Consider the following 21,057-nt stretch of genomic DNA (forward strand, 5'->3'; position numbering starts at 1 on the left):
AACTCTGCATGCAAGCAGTACCTGTGGTGTGCTCTGTATTGATTGTAAGGGTTGCGTAGCAGATACTGCTGCAATGAAACAGTGTAATGTTGTACAAAATAAGAGCTAAGTGATACTGCAACACTGAGCCACAAGCCATTTCCTGTGATAGGAGAAAGCAGAGGAAAATCTTACTTTTGCCTGATAGTGTTTCTCACTCACAGATCATCATCAGGGCTTCAGATATCCCAGATCAAGTCTGTCTGAAGTTAACATTCTGACTGACACCAGGAGGAAACTTACTGTTGTATTCAAATGACTAACATCGATCAATCGCTGTAATTCAAGCAGGTATTGACAAATCTTGACCTCTATCTACATTGTTAGATTCTGTGAAAGTCTAAGCCATAGACTGTTCACAGACTGTCAGATTAAACAAGGCATTCAGCTGTCCCATCAATCAATCTATCTATTAGGGGTGTAACATACACAAACATGATGGTTCAGCACAACAAATTGTTGCTCTGTCTTTAAATAAATTGAATTACAATTAATTTTCTGAAGGATAAAAATCTACACTCCTAAAAAATAAGAAGGTTTTTCAAGCGATGCCATAGAAGAACCATTTTTGGTCCACAAAGAACCATTCAGTCAATGGTTTTTTTAAAGAAATATATTTTTCTTACGTTTTAATAATCTGAAGAACCTCATTTCACCACAAAGAACCTTTTGTGAAACAGAAAGGTTCTTCAGATGTAATAAAGGTTCTTTATTGAACCATATAGACAAAAAAAGTTATTCTATGGTATCATGAAGCACCTTTATTTTTAAGAGTGTATCTCAGCTAATGCTATATAAGGAGCTCTACTACTTGTATATTAATAATAAAGGTTACGATTAACACCAAACTATTACATTCAAATGCTATGTTTTTAGACATAATAATCAACACTCAAATAAAAAATATTGTACGAAAACACATAAGTTGCACATAAGACCATTTTTACATTAACTTTCTAAATCTAATTATAAAATCTATGTTAGTCGTTGAAATATAATTTATATGGCAGCTGTCACTGCCATTTGTTTTCATGACAGGTTTGTTTAAATATTAAATAAGACATTAATGGACAGATTAAGTAGGCTTATATTTAGTGAAATACTCTTCTCTTGACTTCACTGAATGACTTTCCTGAGGTAGATGTACTGTAAAGCTGCGTGACATTTTGCTTACAAGCTGATTTATTGACATTGACAACAATGATTAAGTGATTACAGGAGAGATTAGATGTTCAGTCATGTTTATTAGGAGCCAAGCATCGATGCACCTAGTTTTCTTCTTCGTTGCTCTTGGTCTGGCAGCCCATAGAACCATTTGGTAAGAAGTTATGAAATTTGCCACACAGATAAAAGAGAGTCAGCTAAATCAAAGAGCAATAACACAGCATTTATTTATTTGAATTTCCTGGAAGACATTTATTTTTTTCTTATTTATGGCCATTTATTGTTGATATCTGCAAGCATGCTACATTCTCACATGCTATATTCTCAGTGGATCTCTCTCAGTTTGTTACCATAGAGTGCAAAACTGAGAGATTAAAACAGAAGAAGTGAAAAGAAGAACAGCCTTGAGCAGCTACAAAACAGAGAGCACACAGGGAAGAAGGGAATAATGAAAGTAAGTCAAGGGAGCAACAGCTCAGAAGTCCCATATGTGCCTGTCTACTTGAATACTCATGTGCACAAGTTTACAAGAAACATTAAATAAAAATGCAAAATAAAAATAAAAACATCTAAAAATGCCCTAGCTTAACTGATTTGAAGGATTTTATGTTTTATTTACTTCCCTGAGCCATTGCATTTCAGGAATTGAGTCAGGTCTTTTCCTGAGACTCCCTCCAGTTATATTGTAAATGGAGTACAGTTATCAGGAAATGCATAGCAAAAAAATTAGTTGTGGTCATGTATAGGAAGTCATTAGAAATAGGTTTTGCATGAAATTAATTCCAGACAAGTATTGATTTCTCTGTATGGTGTTATTGAGTCTTCAGATTATGTTACTGGGATCAGCAAAATGATGCTATTTTTATCTGGACAATATATTGCTTTATTTAAAAACATAAATTCAATGACATAAATACACAACTTCTATTTACATTTCTAAATAAATAAAACAATTAAAAATATATTTTGGGGTGTAAAGTGATAAAGAAAAAGTATCAACAAAAGAATTCGATTTTTTAAAAGAACGCCTTATTGAATGATTTTGGAGTTTATATTTGTTAAACAGTGGTATTTCACAGTAAAAAATTGTTTTAACTTAATACATTAAAATATAAAAACTGTTAAGAAAGTCTTTTTTTAAATAATGAGTGAAATAATGAATACTGGTACTTATTTCATTTTCTTTACCATTGACACACATTTGGCTCAGAAAGAAAGTTTAATAAAGTCTTGCTTATAACACCATCCATCTTGTTGTTCTGAATATGTTTTGTAATTGTTGGATGTCAACACATTGAGGGTTTAACTTCACTGTGCTTCTTCCCTCTTGACTGGTTTTGCAATAAGACCTAGATTCTACAATGTACACTAAGTGGTGTCGCAACACAGTACCAAACTTGCTTACTGTTCAAAAACCTCCTTGGTGGGATTTTGGAGAGGGGGGTAATTTGATCTGGCAGAAGTTGAGACTTATATTTACATATAACATTTATTTTGTAAATATACACTCACCTAAAGGATTATTAGGAACACCATACTAATATTGTGTTAGACCCCTTCGCCTTCAGAACTGCCTTAATTCTACGTAGCATTAATCCAACAAGGTGCTGAAAGCATTCTTTAGAAATGTTGGCCCATATTGGTAGGATATCATCTTGCAGTTGATGGAGATTTGTGGGATGCACATCCATGGACATGGTCAGAAACAATGCTCAGGTAGTCCGTGGCATTTAAACGATGCCCAATTGGCACTAAGGGGCTTAAAGTGTGCCAAGAAAACATCCCCCACACCATTATACCATCACCAGCCTACACAGTGGTAACAAGGCATGATGGATCCATGTTCTCATTCGGTTTACGCCAAATTCTGACTCTACCATCTGGATGTCTCAACAGAAATACAGACTCATCAGACCAGGCAACACTTTTCCAGTCTTCAACTGTCCAATTTTGGTGAGCTCGTGCAAATTGTAGCCTCTTTTTCCTATTTGTAGTGGAGATGAGTGGTACCCGGTGGGGTCTTCTGCTGTTGTAGCCCATCCGCCTCAAGGTTGTGAGTGTTGTGGCTTCACAAATGCTTTTCTGCATACCTCGGTTGTAATGAGTGGTTATTTCAGTCAAAGTTACTCTTCTATCAGCTTGAATCAGTCGGCCCATTCTACTCTGACCTCTAGCATCAACAAGGCATTTTCGCCCACAGGACTGCCACATACTGGATGTTTTTCCCTTTTCACACCATTCTTTGCAAACCCTAGAAATGGTTGTACGTGAAAATCCCAGTAACTGAGCAGATTGTGAAATACTCAAATCCGTCTGGCACCAACAACCATGCCACACTCAAAATTGCTTAAATCACCTTTCTTTCCCATTCTGACATTCAGTTTGGAGTTCAGGAGATTGTCTTGACCAGGACCACAACCCTAAATACATTGAAGCAACTGCCATGTGATTAGATTAGATATGATAATTGCATTAATGAGAAACTGAACAGGTGTTCCTAATAATCCTTTAGGTGAGTGTATACTTGGCTGTCCTGTCATAAAATAACATTCCCATCTTGACTATGCTAAACTTGATTCTGAGGTACATTTTTTGACACAGAGAAAGCAGCTTTTATAGCCACAAGCACTCACAAGTCTTTTTCCTCTGAGCTTTCAGCCAGGACCAAATTGGTCTCTCGGGTTTCCAAACGGTAGTGAGTTTCTCAAGGCTTCTGTAGCTTCAAAGAAATGAAACTCACAATTTCACTCATGAGACTTCAAATACTTGTTGTGGAGTCCCTTGCCTCACTATATCTTACCTCACGACTTTACTGTTATGTGAACTCTGCACAAAGCAATGATTCTGACATGCAACATATTCCACAGCGTATCTCTTTGATTTCTCCTGCTCATCATGATCATCATTAAACATGAAAGTAGATCAGTTGCATGATTCAGAAGTAAACTGACAATATGTCAGAAAAAATAACTTCCCGGAATTAATGGACTACACATTATGAATTATTTTGTTGTGGTACTACTTATAAGGTATTCAATGTTTGATTAAAGAATGTCTTTGTTTTCGGTTTTCTCCATGAGGATTAATTCTGAATTTGGAAAATTTGCTAATAAACAGTATTTGTGAACAACATGATTAATTTAAAACAGTTTCAAGTATCAATATCCTTTTTTTCATTAAAGATTTCATTAGTTAGGCTAATCTGTTTGAATGACTCACAAAAAGTGCATTCCAATAAATTTGAACGTTATGGAAAAGTTCATTTATTTCAGTAAAAATTTCAGTTGGTGGGTTTTTGTTAAATGTGAGCCAAAATCATCACAATTAAAAGAACCAAAGACTTAAACTACTTCGGTCTTTGATCATTTTATTTATTTAATACACAAGTTTTACAGTTTGAGTTGAATTACTGAAATAAATGAACTTTTCCATGACATTCTAATTTACTGAGAAGCACCTGTATATCCTATACCAAACAACCTCTAACTTTAATTTGTTTACCATATCTGCAATATTCTTTATTTGTATTATAAATTATCCTGGAATTATCTGTAGTGCCTCACTTGACTGAGTACACAATATTGCCAACCTTTTAATTAGATGTCTTCACAAAAAAAAGAAAAAAAGAAAAAGTGATTTAATGAGTGTTTTTATACTGCACAGATTTTGTGGTTCCTGGTTAGAATCACAAAGTGGAAAAACCCTGCTGAATTGAGTGCGACCATCTGTTGTTAGAAGGGAAAGTCTGATTGTTCAATTGTAAATAATACAGACTCCCTCATCTCCCTATAGTAAGATAATCTCTGGTCCCTGCTCATGTGGTAGTACTTTTCCAAAGGTCCAGAACTTTGGGGGCGGGACTTGAGCCCTGATCATGCTGATCAGATGAGTTCACGGCACGCAGTATTGTATTTAAACCCCCATATATTTGCATAATTAAAAAAATATATTACTGTGATTGTGTTATGAATGTAGTAGTTAGAAATGCAAATCTGTGTTTTATTTATAAAGACAGCGCCTATTTGTAAATGCTTTGCTGATTTCGGAGATGTGAGATCCACACGATCAGTGGGCACTCATGTTTCCCAAAGAAAGCAACCTCAACTCGGCTCCACACTGCAGCTTGAATATGTTTACCCCTCTGCTGTGGGTTCTGGTTTGACCCACAGAGAATGCTCTCCATTTCCACACTGTACGGCACTAGTTAGCATTTCAAAAGCTCACAGTCTGCACAGCCTCACATACATTCATTCCCTCAAAATCTGCAGCACACTTCCAAACAGGTATCTCAGTCACTTTTCTTTTCTTGTCACAAACTTTATTTTCTTGAGATCATGTATTAATATTAGATATTCATCAGAAATTTGAAAGGTCACATTTCACTGAAATTAGAGTCTGAGTTCACTTAGCTTACTGAAATGTTATAAGCTCGGGGAGCACTTATCTAAATTAGATTGTAGCTTCGTTGCAAGTAAATTAGTTTCATAACAGTAGTTCAGACAGGACCACTTTGGCAAGTTACTTGAGTTTATTGAACACAATTTATCTTTGGCGGTATGGTTCCTTATGGGGGTTCTTGCTCCCAAATTAATTGAGAGTACAAGAGCTTTAACATTAACCCCCCGGAACCATCAGCTTAGAAATACATAGACAATTAAGACACTTAGTAATGTCTTTAAAAGCAAACAGTGGTAATTGTGTGGATGTGGCAGTGGGACGTCTTTCCTGTAGCTTGGTTATGAGGATGAGTGCCTCTCAGCAGTGAGGTCCATGCTCGCCGGAACTTGAAAGCTTTAGTGATCTGAAACAAAGAAGACGACAGCCAGAAGATACACTGTAATATGCTCATGCTCATGGAGAGGGAGGGAGGGTTGCGAGCAGTTTGAGCATGCTTACGGAGCGGTATTGCCACGTATATATGTACCGTGTCTAATTGGAGAATGGTAGAGACTGGACGATTTGACAGCTGACCGCATCAGCTGATCGCAGCCTATGCCTCCGTGGCCTGACTGAACTAACGCTGCACTCGATAAGTGATGTCCCAGACGTTTCACATCAGGTGTTTCAACAAATGTCACATTTAAAGTAATTTCACATGTAGACCTTGCCTCCTCAGCAAAAATACTTTATGACTATTTATGACTAAAATTTGGGAAGTGGTTAGAGAGCTTGATTCCTAACCCTAAGGGTGTGGGTTCGAGTCTCGGGAATCTCACGACTGAGGTGCCCCTTGAACAAGTGCTCCCCGGCTGCTGCAGCATAAATGATGGCCACTGCTCCGTGTGCACGTGTGTGTTTGTGCACTTTGGATGGGTTAAATGCAGAACATGAATTCTGAGTATGGGTCGCCATACTTGGCTGTATGTCACGTCACTTTTTTTTACTTTAATGATTCTGCTGCTAACAGTGTCACTCATGTGACAAAGAGAAAGTTTCACTTTCCACAAATAAAAATAAAATAGTTATAATATAATAAAAAAACAATTACAACAACATGTAAAAAATGTATATAAACAAAACATGAAATAAAGATTAAAATAAAGATTTAATTAAAATAAAGATTTATTTCTTTAAATTTGAGAAGTTTCTGTTACTCATACAGAGTTGTGTCCAAAAATAAATTAAACACTCTACCCCCCCCCCCCCCATACTGTTCTCTCAAATATTTTGCATAAGCAGCTAAGCAACATGCTTGTTGAATGCTTCTCTCCGAGTTTGGGTTTATTTATGGGTGATGCTTCCCCCATAAATATAGAATCAAGCAACATTTCTCATTGCTGGCCATTCAAATTGCATCAGTTGTGTTGGGGAGTTTTGGCATATGGTTGTTTTGGGGGTTTGTCTTGCTGCTTTCCCCGCTCTGTCCAAGCACAGGCGTGTGGAGGGTTGCCCAGAACATAACCATACCGCCAACACTAACTGTATGCAATTATATTTGTCATTAAATATACTTGACGGAAGTGGTCTTGATTGAAATAATGTCATTTGTAAGTTCAGCAGAATTCATAATTCAACTGACTTTCCAGTAACTCTACATAATGCAGTATATGTTTTTTGTTTGTTTGTTTGTTTTTTTGCAGACTGATTTAGTAAACAAATTCGAATTGTGTGCAGAATTTATTGTACATATATCTTTCATGCCTATTAAATGCATAGAACTGTCTCCATGTGTGCCGTCTGTATTCATTATTAATGTGACCACTGCAAAAGTTAGGACGGCATTATTGCACACTGTCTTCATCTTAGTGTAGCCAGGTCAGTAGAGGGCGCTGCTGAGGGTATCAGTATAGGGTGTAAGTTCCCTTTAAATATGTCACTTCCTGTTGGTTGGAATGGCTGCAGTGTTTGAATTGTTTGGCATGGTCGGTCGCTGGAAGAACAAGCTCTGGTAGGTTTATTTAAGAGAGGTTATGGTCTTAAGAATAGTGTTTAAATGCTCACTTGTGATGTTTTGTGATTGGTTTGACGTGTTGACCAAGAGCCAGCGATTTTGGGTGTTAGTGTTGTTTTAATTGGGCATGGGGTGTTTGATCAATTCATTGTGTTTATGTAGTTGGTTTGTTTAGACGTGTGTTCTAAATATCTTAATGCTGAGAAGGTTTGACTGGATGAGTGGTGGACACTGGGTTACCATTGCAGTACACTGCACGTGAGGGTTTTCCCTTTTTCAAAGCAGGTTGTTTTATTGTCCGAAATGAGCGGTGAAATACCTTTTTGTATGTATTAAAACTAATAAATACTTTTTAGAGAAGTTTTCTTAAAGGCCCTCATATTGGCTGCTGAACGAGATGAGCAGTGGATATTAACGACGGTTGTACTTCCTGTGGCGTCTGAAATAAGGTATCTAATTATTCATATAATTCTGGAATAGCTAGCATATTTTAACATTGATTGACTTTGTAATAGATGTACGGGCCTAATGTTATGTTTAGAGATAATACTTGTATGTTTTAATAAGAATGTGTTTTTGCCTTATTGTTTTTTCCTTTATAGAATTCGATCCATCCAGTGCAAATGACCACTGTTTTTCCCTACCTTTGTGTCTTTTTGTTTCTTTATAGGGTTATGGTATTGTAATCAGTTTTCTATTTATTTGTGATTTTGTTTGTTTGTTGGCCCAGAATTAATCCGTTGTATTTTCTTTATGGTTTATTTTGTGAACTTCAAGCTAAGTCAGTTTCAACAGCTCTTAATAGAGTAACTATGAGGGGAAGATACTCATTTAGATTTCTACACCAGTGTGGTGTGGAACGAGTTTGAGTGTGTTTTTGTGCACGTAGTGTGCGGTGCAGAAAGTTTGTAATTTCTTTGGGGGTTTATTGTATTTATTTTTTTGTGTATTTTCTTTTTGAGGTATTGTTACCCAACATAATCTAGTGTACTGACATCCTGTATTACTAAATGTGGTTAGCTTGTGAAGGAAATCAAATGAGACCAGAATCCATGTATTTAATAAAAGTGATGTTTTAATTCTCATAGCAGTTTGGCCTTAAGCTTATTCATTTGATTGGATAGCCGAGCGGGGAAACCCTTGAGTGATTGGGGATCTCCTACCCAAGTAAAATTGGAGTGGCATAGTCAAGAGCAATCAAACACCTTTGTAGCCTCATCACATTAGCATCACACTAAACCTACAATAATATGAAATATTAAACACTTTAATGACATCCCTTCCTAAATCAGATCGAGATGACAATATTTATTCAGCCCATAAAAAGGAATTCGACTCCAGCCTTTCTTCTTACAAAATGGAAAATATGCATTGCATTAATGATCCATTAACTGGATTTTATGTATGACTTTTTCTCCTTCAGCAGCCGCAATCACTTTAGTAATGCAAACAGAAGAGCAAACAGCTCTTTACTTACAGCATGTCTCATCTTAAACCAAACCGGGCTGAAAGAGTCCATCAAGCACTGAGTATAAAAATCAATTAATTTCACTTTTTTTCAGGCTGCATATGAAAAATTGTCCAGAACTAAGCAGATTGTTGTCTGGATATCGACTGACTATTTTGCTGAAACAAATGAAAAGCAAAGCATCCAATTTCCAATTCATTTCATGCAGTTCGTGAGATTATTATTTAATTTTTTTTAGGTAACTTTACATTTTTTTCTCATTTACACTGTATAACTGCAGGTCATTTTGAAAAGTCCAAGCAGGTGCAGATAGCACTGGGATAGCATCATATATTTATACACAATATTTTTTGTTCTGGTACAGTTGATTGGTACTGCTGGAAAAAGATCTGATCACTGTGAACTTTTTTGCATTTATATAGATAACCTTTTCATTGTCGGAAACCGTATTATTTGCAATAGATGTTTCAGTTTGAACCACATGAACCTCATGCATCTGTATCATATTCAATTTGATAAAAGAATACAAACGTTTTACTAACACCTTTGTCAATTATTTTACCAAAGCTATTTTCAGTAAAAACTCTAAAAATAGTTCAATCCAAAACTATTGTTTAATGGCAAACAATTTGAATGTTTTCTCAAAGCTGTTTATACAGTGTAGTGAAGCCTCTCCTATATTGACATTTATTCAAAAAACACTGTGTGGACTCCCAATAATAATGTCAGCCATAGCTACCCTTGTTTGTTACCATGCTAACTAATCACCTTTACCTGTCCCTTGTTAACCCCTGGTTAACTTGTGTGTATATACCCCAGTGTTTTCTTCAGGTCTCTGGTGGCGTCCTATATGGATATGTTGTGTAGTGTGGCCAGTTAAATTTGAATTCCCTAATCCTATGTGTTATTAGTTTAATGTTTTTATGTGACTGCACCTGGATCCTGCTTTTGTTCCATTCTGAAGCACCATTTCCTCCCACCTCTCATTGTTTCCATCACCATGTCCCCTTAGGGGCTCCAAACTATTGTTCATCAACAGATTACAAAATAAACAGTGCAAATAGTAATCATAATTACCCTTCATTATGATAAACCACACTTCACATTGTCTGTGCTTTAATGCTGTCAACTTTGAAAGTTTGCTACTAGTATGTACAGTCATTCTGTCATGACTCAATGCAACACATATTCCTGAATAATCGACAGATACAGTTAGTTATAAGTTGGTAATGAGGAATGTCTCACAGTTCATTATATCTGAGTGTGCATTCAGCTGCAAATGAAAGTATTTTTCATTAAGGAACTATATTAATTTAACACAGCTCTCAAGCTAAGTGTGAATATACAGGGTAAGTGGGTTCTGGTCACTAAATTCTCACTAAATTCAGTTAAGACCCAGTTACCCCAGTGGTCCCTGTCTCTCTGTGTGATCTCCAGATGAAATAAGGCCCTTCATTCTTACACAGTCCAAGACTGGATGATCAAACATGTTAAACTCTTTATAACCTGTTATCATTTGTATTTATTACATATAATTATTATTATAGGAAAAGGGTCATTTTTAGAGTTGAGGAGCAGAAAATATTATTGGATTTCATAGACTATTAATCTTTGTTCAGTAATTGGCATGAAGGTCAGCTGCAGGGTAAGTTTTCTCCTTTCTTGTACAACATAATCTGTAACTAACATTCAAAATGTAAATTAACTCTATAGACAGGAAAATGTAGGAGCTGCATGGATCTGATCTGAAACCTCCAGTTCACCCAGTGCACTTGAGTTCAGAGGAATTTACACACTCTGGAGGTAAACAGAGTGAAATATGCCTGAAATATTAGAGGAGTGCCTTAATACTTCTACACATTTTTGCAGAAAAGCTGTTGCATTTATTAAGACTCGAACAATAATACTGAAACAATCCGAAATATGAAAATGTATTATTTTTCAAAAGTAGATGCGTCATTTTAAAGCAGCTTCCCAGAAGAAATTGTTCATGTTCTGGGAATGTTTTCAGCTGTAAGTTTTATTTTAGTTCCCAGAAAAGGTAAAGGTAATATAACATTCTCTAAAAACATTCTAAAAATTTTTATTGACAATATTGTTAAAGCATTATCCTCCAACATTCTAATAAAGCTTGAGCTTCTCCTCACACTAGATGTGGACTTACAGGTGCATCTCAGTAAATTAGAATGCTGTGGAAAAGTTAATTTCAATAATTCAACTCAAATTGTGAAACTTGTGTATTAAATAATTTCAATGCACACAATCATGGGGAAGACTGCTGATCTGGCAGTTGTCCAGAAAACAATCATTGACACCTTCATAAGGAGGGTAAGCCATAAACATTCATTGCCAAAGAAGCTGGCTGTTCACAGAGTGCTGTATGTAAGCATGTTAACAGAAAGTTGAGTGGAAGGAAAAAGTGTGGAAGAAAAAGATGCACAACCAACCAAGAGAACCGGAGCCTTATGAGGATTGTCAAGCAAAATGGATTCAAGAATTTGAGTGAACTGCCTAAATCCATGGACTGCCTAAATCCACAAGGAATGGACTGAGGCTGGGGTCAAGGCATCAAGAGCCACCACACACAGATATGTCAAGGAATTTGCTGAACCACAGAAAACGTCAGAGGCATCTTACTTGGGCTAAGAAGAAGAAGAAATGGACTGTTGCCAAGTGCAAAGTCCTCTTTTCAGATGAGAGCAAGTTTTGTATTTCATTTGGAATTCAAGGTCCTAGAGTCTGGAGGAAGGGTGGAGATCTGCTGGTGTTGGTCCATTGTGTTTTTTGAAAACCAAAGTCACTGCACCAGTTTACCAAGGCATTTTGGAGCACTTCATGCTTCCTTCTGCTGTCCAGCTTTTTGAAGATGCTGATTTCATTTTCTAGCAGGATTTGGCACCTGCCTACACTGCCAAAAGCACCAAAAATTGGTTAAATGACCATGGTGTTAGTGTGCATGACTGACCAGTAAACTCACCAGACCAGAACCCAATAGAGAATCTATGGGTTAATGTCAAGAGGAAAATGAGAAAGAAGAGACCAAAAAATGCAGATGAGCTGAAGGCCACTGTCAAAGAAACTTGGGCTTCCAGACCACCTCAGCAGTGCCACAAACTGATGCCACACTGAGTTAAGGCAGTAATTAAAGCAAAAGGAGCCCCTACCAAGTATTGAGTACATGTACAGTAAATGAACATACTTTCCAGAATGCCAACAATGTTTTTTTTTTTTTTTGGTCTTATGAAGTATTCTAATTTGTTGAGTGAATTTGTGGGTTTTTTGTGAGCCAAAATGATCAAAATTAAAAGAACCAAAGACTTAAATTACTTCAGTGTGTGTGCACTGCATTTATTTAATACACAAGTTTCACAATTTGAGTTGAATTACTGAAATGAACTTTTCCACAACATTCTAATTTATTGTCACATTTTGGTTGAAAGTGAAAACCCTACCTTTTTTGATGTCAAGCTCTGGCATAAATAACTCCAAAAACAGCAGTACCAACTTCACTTATAAACCATATTGATTTTATTTCTGAAATATATTTATAAAAGGTCTTATTGACATTAACAGAGGTTTAGATGTTGGTTTATTGAAAATAATAGTTTGGTTTGACCTCACCGTTATGGTGATCAGTACTTAAGCAGTTTGACTCAAACTTTTCAAAACTAGCGTTTATTTGGTTGCTGTCATTGTTTGTTACGGCAAAAACAGTGAGTGATTAATTTGATCAGGTGATGTTAGTTATGTGCTCACGTTCAAGATTTGTACACTTTGTACTTTTTAAATTACATTGTTGACAAATCACTTTAAACTACTGAAAGCCTAGACACACACAGACATCAAGAGTCAGTTTATGAATCTTAACAATGGTGACATTCTTCATGCTGCAATGCATTCTGGGAGTCATAGATGAGTTTTGCATGATGCACCCAGAATACATTACAGCATGAAGCATGTCAGCATCATTGAAATTTATACAATGATGCTTTTTTTTGTCATCAATTTTTTTATTGTCTTTAGATTTAAAAAAAAAGATCGATACAGACAAACAGGGAAAGGGAAGCCATTTAAACATTGCCATGCATCAGTGGTACTGGGTTTAGCCTTGTTAATTCATGCTGTTGTACATTCACTGGTTACTATCTTAAGGAGGCTATGAATCCAAAATGTTTTTGGACACATGTGCAGAGTAAACCAGTTTTGTATTACTGTCTTTGCAGTTGTAAAACCAGCAACATTCTCTTCTATAATTCATTTATACAGGAGTTAGAATCATCATTGAGAATACATGAACCTGGATTAGACGTTTAATCTGTTTGTAGTAAAAAGGATAAAACAGAAATCACATAGGTTGACAACAACTAGACATTCCCCAAACATGGAGATTCTTGACGTTTGTGTGACAAACCAGTTTTTTTTTCAGTCCTTGAAACAATCTCAAATTTTGTCTGTTAAACCACTAAGATGCTATAATAACTAGCGTGCAACTAGGACCATATATTAAATTATATGAAATCAGATAAACAGGCTTTTACATGACATCTTAATTACCAGCAAGCAACTAGCATTATCGATTCACATGTTTTCTTGCTGTTTCTGCCATGACAAACATAGCTACAGCATCTAAAGAAAAACACTATAAAGCAGTGATCCTCAAATCTGGCTCGCGAGATCCACTTTCCTGCGAAGTTTAGCTCTAACCCTAATCAAACATGCATGAGTTTGCTAATCAGTGTCTTTAGGGATCTTTAGAAAATCACAGGCAGGTGTGTTTAATTAGAGTCGGAGCTAAACTCTGCAGGAAACTGGATCTCGCGAGCCAGATTTGAGGATCACTGCTATAAAGTGTCAAATTGCCCAACTAAAGCTAACACTGATCCTACCTTTTAGCAGAACATTCTGGGAAATAAAATAAAAATTTGCTGCTGAAAACTGCCGGTGATTGTGATATTGTGTGTGGTGACAAAATTGGAATATCCCTGACATCTGTGTTTATATTTTGATTGTGTTTTATGTATTGTATGTAGCTGTATGTTGATTGTACAGCACTTTGGTCTGCAGGTGCAGTTGTAAACTGCTTTATAAATAAAAGGAATTAATGAAAAAGGAACGAATGAATGAATACATTTCTGTAAAATAAATTTGTTATTTTATTTAGTTTCCATTATTCCCTTTAAATCGTTAAATAAATAAATAAGGAAGAGCATCAGAAAAACTCTGATCACAACTGTTTTGGATATTACTTTTTAAAATTACTGTGCTGGAAGAATTGTTCATATAACAGTTGTATCTATCTCTGTCATGAAACCTACTTAATGAGAAGAAATTATATTCAACAAGAGCTAATAGACCATCTGCACAAATTGCATGTGTGCTCGAATTAACATTTTCTGCTCTTAATTGGATCCCAGTAACGACATGTGAAAACCGCTGAGGCTATTTTGTTTTTCAAGTATGTTTTTCGTCAATCATTTTTCAAATTATCTTCAATCAATAAACGCACTGAATGATGGATCCTCACTGTATCCTCAGTATTATTACACTTAGCATAAGCTTTTTGAATAACTTTGAACTAAACGTTATTTATGTATATATATATATATATATATATAATGTTCATGCTTGCATTAGCAAACATTACTAAAAGCTTAAAAACGTTCTCCCCATCAGCTTAAGAATGGTGAGTTCATGACTCGTCATGGCTGTCATTGTGACAGCAGGTGCAGAAAAACACAACTTTGACTAAATTCCTGCAGTGTGTAGCACAACATTAGAATGGCGGTGATTCATTATAGATAAGCTCAGCTAGTCACATTAGCCTGATCCCATGTGCTGTGTCTGGCCATACATATTTAACACACACTCAGAGGTTGCCTGTCACACATGTGTCTCCACCATAACCCCAATGATGGCCCAATATGATAACAACATGAGAGTCATGGCTGGTCTCAACTCAAGAAGGGCAGTGTATGAATGTAGATGAATTAACTTACTCTTGTTTCGTCTTATATATTGTTTATCACCTGTGAAATATGTTATATTATGTATTATGTATTATATATTCAGTTGAATTCAAGTATATTTGTATAGCACTTTTTATGATACAAATCATTGCAAAGCAACTTTACAGAAAATTAAGTTTCTACAATATTTAGTAGTAGCTTATCAGTGGTGACTGTCAGTTTATGTGCATATGACAGAAATTTAAAGAAAAATTAATACAATACGTAGTCAACCAGACGATGAACACAATTAACAGCAATTATTATATGATGCAATCACACTTGTAGCAATATTTGTTAGTTCTGTATGTTGTTTCAGGTTTAGCATCATCTGAGGTCCTCTGAGGGGTCAGCATCATCTCTTGTCAGGTGTTCTGGATCCAGACTGGAGCTTGATAGAGACATATTTAGCATAGCTGCTGTTCCAACCAATTAGTTTAACCCAAGCTAAAGAATAATAATGCACATTTGATCAGATATGAATGCAGTCACAAAGTATCAGATGCATTATTTGAATGCTTGGCGAAAGAGATGTGTTTTTAATCTAGATTTAAACAGAAAGAGTGTGTCTGAACCCTGAACATTATCAGGAAGGCTATTCCAGAGTGGGAACCAAATGAGAGAAGGTGCTACCTCCTTTAGTGGACTTTGCTGACCCAGGAACTACCAAAAGTCCAGCGTTTTGTGTCCTTAGGGAGCGTGATGGTTTGAAGTGTGGTATAAGACAAGATAGGTACGCAGGAGCTAATTATTTTGTAACTCATACTGAACTTAATAGGCAGCCAGTGCAGAGACTGTAAAATTGGGGTAATATGATCATATTTTCTTGACCTGGTAAGGACTCTAGCCGCTGCATTTTGGACTACCTGTAGCTTGTTTACTGAAGATGCAGCACAATCATAAATGCATGAACTAGCTTTTCTGCATCAGAAACAGATAACATGTTTCATAGCTTGGCAATGCTTCTAAGATGGAACAATGCTGTTTTTGCAACAGATTTTTGACTGTAGAGGAAGTTACAGTACATCGCCTAGTTGAAAACTGCAATCTACGAGATTCTGTGTACTGTTTTTTGGTCCAATAAGTAATATCTCTGGCTTATCCAAATTAATAGGAGAAAAATATTGGTCATCCAATCTTTTACATTTTTAACACACTCTGTTAGCTTAGATAATTTAGAAGTTTCATCTGGTCTCGTTGAGATAAATAGTTAGGGTTAGGAAACTAATCCCATATTTTCTAATAATATTACCAAGAGGCAACATGTATATTGAAAATAGCAGAGGACCTAAAACAGATCCTTGTGGCACTCCATATTTTACTGTTGATAAACGTGATGACTCCCCATTTAAATAAACAAAATAGTAGTGATTGGACAGGTAGGATCTAAACCATCTTAAAGCCTGGCCATGAATACCTGTATAGTTTTGTAATCGATCTATGAGTATGTCATAATCTATGGTGTCGAATGCAGCACTAAGATCAAGTAAAACTAGTAATGAGATGCAGCCTTGATCTGATGCAAGAAGCAAGTAATTTGTAATTTTAACAAGTACAGTTTCTGTGCTAAGGTGGGGCCTTAAACCTGACCTGACCTGAAATTCTTCATACAAATCATTTTTTTGCAGAAGAGCACAATTGAGCAGATGCAAATTTTTCTAAAATTGTAGACATAAATAGAAGATTTGAAATGGGCCTATAATTTGCCAGTTCACTAGGATCTAGTTGTGGTTTCTTAATAAGAGTTACTAGCTTGAATGGTTTTGGGACGTGACCTAAAGATAATGACGAGTTAATAATATTGAGAAGTGTTTTTTAGACTACAGGTAACAACTTTAATTTAGCTGGTACAGGATCTAAGAAACATGTTGTTGCACTGCAGTTTATCTTTGGGTGCGATGGATGAAACTGAAGTATTAGACACTGTAGAATCTACATTTGTTATTGTATTTCTTATGTTATCTATTTTATCAGTGAAGAAATTCAAATACAACATTCAAGTCATTATTATTAAATGTTGATGGAATATCTAAATCGGGTGATATCTGGTTATTTGTTACTCTAGCCACTGTGCTAAATAAAAACCTTGGATTGTTTTGGTTATTTTCAATGAGTTTGTGGATATTCTCAGCCCTGGCAGTTTTTAGAGCTGGACATACTGTTTTTCCATGCAATTATAAAAACTTCCAAGTTAGTTTTTCTCCATTTGCGCTCAAGACTTTTCTTTCTTGAGAGAGTGGGTATTACTGTTATACCATGGCAAAGTACATTTATCTTTAAAAATTTCTTCAATATTTAAATATGTACTTTTTAAAAACTATGTATATTTTATTAATAACAAATATTTAATATTAAACCAGACTGCATGCAGTAAATGGCATATTGTCGCTCTTTATAGTTTATGTAATTACTGGATATGGCTTTTGAATGTTTTACTTGTATTTGTCTTTGATAGTCGAATTCTGTGTGCTACTCTTGAATTAAAACTTTAGCTTTTTGAAATTTTTCTTAATTTTCTTTATGCAAAGCTCTCATGGCCATTGAAACCCCACTAACATATCTTTTATTCTTCTTTTTGTGAACAATAGAGAACAGAGTCATGCACATGGAAACCCAGCCTGCAACAATACATCAGAATGTGCAAAAAAGGGAAGATAAAGAAATGGGGTAAGAAGGCAGCATCAGGATTACTTCAAGGTAACAGCCTTCAGTGAGATAACAACATACGTTAATCATTTTCATGTATTTGTCAGCATTGCAAATATAAATAAATGAGGCATCTTCAACTAACTTAAAGGAATAGTTCATGAATGCAAGAAAGGCATTTTTAACTTCAAACAGTTCCTTGTGTAATAATTTTTATCTTCATATGACCCAGCCTTAAATGTGCTCTATGTTAAAGCACTAATGCATTATTGACGTACTAACTAATGTTATTGTTCTAAGAATGTCCCAAAAACATTATATGTTCTGGGAATGTTGTCAGCTGTAAGTTTTATTTTAGTTCCCAGAATGTTCTGCTAAAATGTAGGATAATATTTTCTAAAAACATTCTAAAAATGTTTATTGATAACATTTTTAGAACATTATACCCTAACATTCTAATTAATATTTAAGTGGGAAACTTTCCATTGGACCTTGGGGGTGGACTCAATTGTTGCTCAAATGTCAAATTTTGGTTGAAAGTAAAAACCCAACATTTGCCAGTGTCAGTAAATAACTCCAAAAAGAGTATTTCCAACTTCACTTATTATAAACCACACACTGACTTTATTTCTGAGAAGACAATGCTGAATAAAGTCGTAGTTTTTGCTATTTTTGGACCAAAATGTATTTTCGATTTGTGTTGTGAATGTGTTTTTCTTACCTTTCTGGACATGGACAGTGTACCGTACACACAGCTTCAATGGAGGGATTGAGAGCTCTTGGACTAAATCTAAAATATCTTAAACTGTGTTCCAAAGATAAATGGAGGTCTTACTGGTTTGGAACGACATGAGGGTGAGTTATTAATGACATAATTTTGATTTTTGGGTGAACTAACCCTTTAAAGCATAGTGCTGAATTCAATTTAGATTTACGAACTTTATATGGAGCAACTAATTATCTAAAATCTCACTTTCTGACTAATAAATTTGACCTGAAGTTATAAAAGAGGCAGAGCTAAATAATCAAAATACAAGATAGACCTGCTTTTGAATATGATCATATTTTGCTCAGATCTGAAATTCTCAGTTTAGCTCAGGAGACATAACACTGTAAATTGATCAGTGAAAGACACTGGTGTAAGAGAGCATGGAAATTTAAGCAGGAATAAATCTGATACACTACATCAATGCACTCATGAACCGCAGATCGGATCAGTGACGATGTTGACAAGGGTTTAATCTTTGCTCAACACATTTTTCTAGACTAAAGGATTTGAAGGTTGCCACATTATTGCTTTACATGGAACCTTATTCTGTTAATATTGTTTGGAAACAATTATTTGATTAAGTTTGTATACTTCAATCTAGTCACCTTCTGAATAACTCCTGTGTTACTCTGGCCTGACTGTCACTGCCAAAAAGAGTCTGACCCTTCTGTGACCTCCTCTGCAACTAATACCAAGCTGTTGGGTCTGGGAACTCTGGATGAATTGATTTAAAGCAATGACAGATTCAGGACGGGTGCAAAGGTGTAGAGATGAATGCCTCGTACATCTCTTCTCACCTAACCCCAATGAGTGTGTGTGCGCCTGAGCCCAAAGGAATTGTGGTACATACCATTTCATACATAGGACAATGTGCCATTAAGTCACCTTCAACTTTAAACCTCAAAAAAGCATACAATAAAACAAGCTGATAGTACTACACTGTACATTGCAACTGTATTTAAACTCAAATCAAAGTATCTGATAGACAGTGTTGGGAAAAGTTACTTTTAAAAATTACGCTTTACAATATTGCATAACTCTCTAAAAAAGTAACTAATGGTGTTAGTACAGGTATGTGTTACTTTACTGGTCTGGGCTTACATGTTTGTATTTGATAAAAGAAAGTTCTATTTTTGGCAAATGTAAAAGCCATTTGACACAAGAAGTTAAATGAATAATCCTCAGACTGAAGGAAATGTAGATTCACATCTGTACAGTAGAGGATGCAGCTCAAACAAACCTTTCAGCTGTGAGACAATTCTGGATTGAATTATAGTGAACAGGAGATGAAAATGAACAGTCTTCAGCAAAAAAAAATTTTACAGAATATTATATTTTGTAAATATTAAAATTAAAATTTACATTTAAAAATTACATTAAATTTAAATTAAATTTAGCAGACACTTTTATCCAAAGCGACTTACAGTGCATTCAGGCTAACAATATAATGAATATATATATATATATATGTGTGTGTGTGTGTGTGTGTGTGTGTGTGTGTGTGTGTGTGTATACAGCACAGAAAAGAAATCTGGGAAAAGAAAAAAGAATGCATTAAAATGAGGTCAGCAATGTCCAAGTGAACTAACAAAAATTGGTAAGCTGATCCTATTTTTATTTTTTCATTGTGAGTCATGAAATCAATAAACATTTAAAGAGAAAAAAAGAAAATCTAAAGAAAAAGAAACACCACATGTTTGTGAATTGAAGTGTGATTTAAATTTGAGAGAAAATGAGAAGATTGTAAACAAAGGATACAAACTAGCCACCTTTCACTGAAAATTGCTGTTTTGAACTCAAAATAGTATATTTGGGTGATTCAAGTGGATCTGAGTTAAAAACTTTTGCTACTTCATGCTTCAAAACAAAAAATGCTGAACTTTGACCTAAACATAATAATAAAGAAATAATAGTAGTGACTTTATAATATCTAAATATAAATCCATACTCTAAACATATGAAAGGAGCTATATTACAGAGTGGAAACGGTAAATAAGGCAAACGAATGATCTTCTGCTGTGCAAATATCATGATTTTCATATTAATTATATTTGTTTTTCTATCTACCAGGTGAAATCTTGGCAGAAACCTTCTATACCCACTGGAGACAAGGAAGAATACTTCTAGCACTCTACTGACCTTATGTAGCTACTCTTATTTTCATGTTGGAGGGGCACAGACTCTTGCAATAAACCATATGACTGATCCATTTAAACAACTGTGTGTGTGTGTGTGTGTGTGTGTGTGTGTGTGTGTCTTCACACTAGTGCTAAATCAGCAAAGCTTAGGGATGAGAAGCTTAGTCATCTTTCAAGAGCTCGGAACAACTAACACCTGAAAACTCATGGCCTACAGAGCAAGGTAACCTTGGTCTAATGATGGCTCTGGAGCAAAGCATCACATGTCTCCATCTAATTCTGAGACTCCTGAAAGAACACAATACACGCGATAATGAATGGACAGGAAACAGTGAAGGCTAGAAAGATAAAAAGACATTTACTGAATGAAAAATAGGTTGGAAAAGTCTATATTTGAAACATTTCATCATGCATCCAAGCATGGACTGATATGGATT

The 21,057-nt window shown here is 35.5% G+C and overlaps 1 long non-coding RNA gene across 1 annotated transcript; it reads left to right on the forward strand.

The window, feature by feature from the left end:
- Positions 1-7,407: 7,407 nt before the first annotated feature.
- Positions 7,408-19,785, forward strand: LOC127950912 (uncharacterized). The gene is made up of 4 exons (XR_008152558.1): positions 7,408-7,591; positions 7,951-8,043; positions 17,656-17,764; positions 18,453-19,785. It is a non-coding gene; the product is annotated as an uncharacterized LOC127950912 (long non-coding RNA).
- Positions 19,786-21,057: the final 1,272 nt, after the last annotated feature.

The sequence above is a fragment of the Carassius gibelio genome, chromosome B2 (genome assembly GCF_023724105.1).
Source record: "Carassius gibelio isolate Cgi1373 ecotype wild population from Czech Republic chromosome B2, carGib1.2-hapl.c, whole genome shotgun sequence".
Classification (NCBI taxonomy): domain Eukaryota; kingdom Metazoa; phylum Chordata; class Actinopteri; order Cypriniformes; family Cyprinidae; genus Carassius; species Carassius gibelio.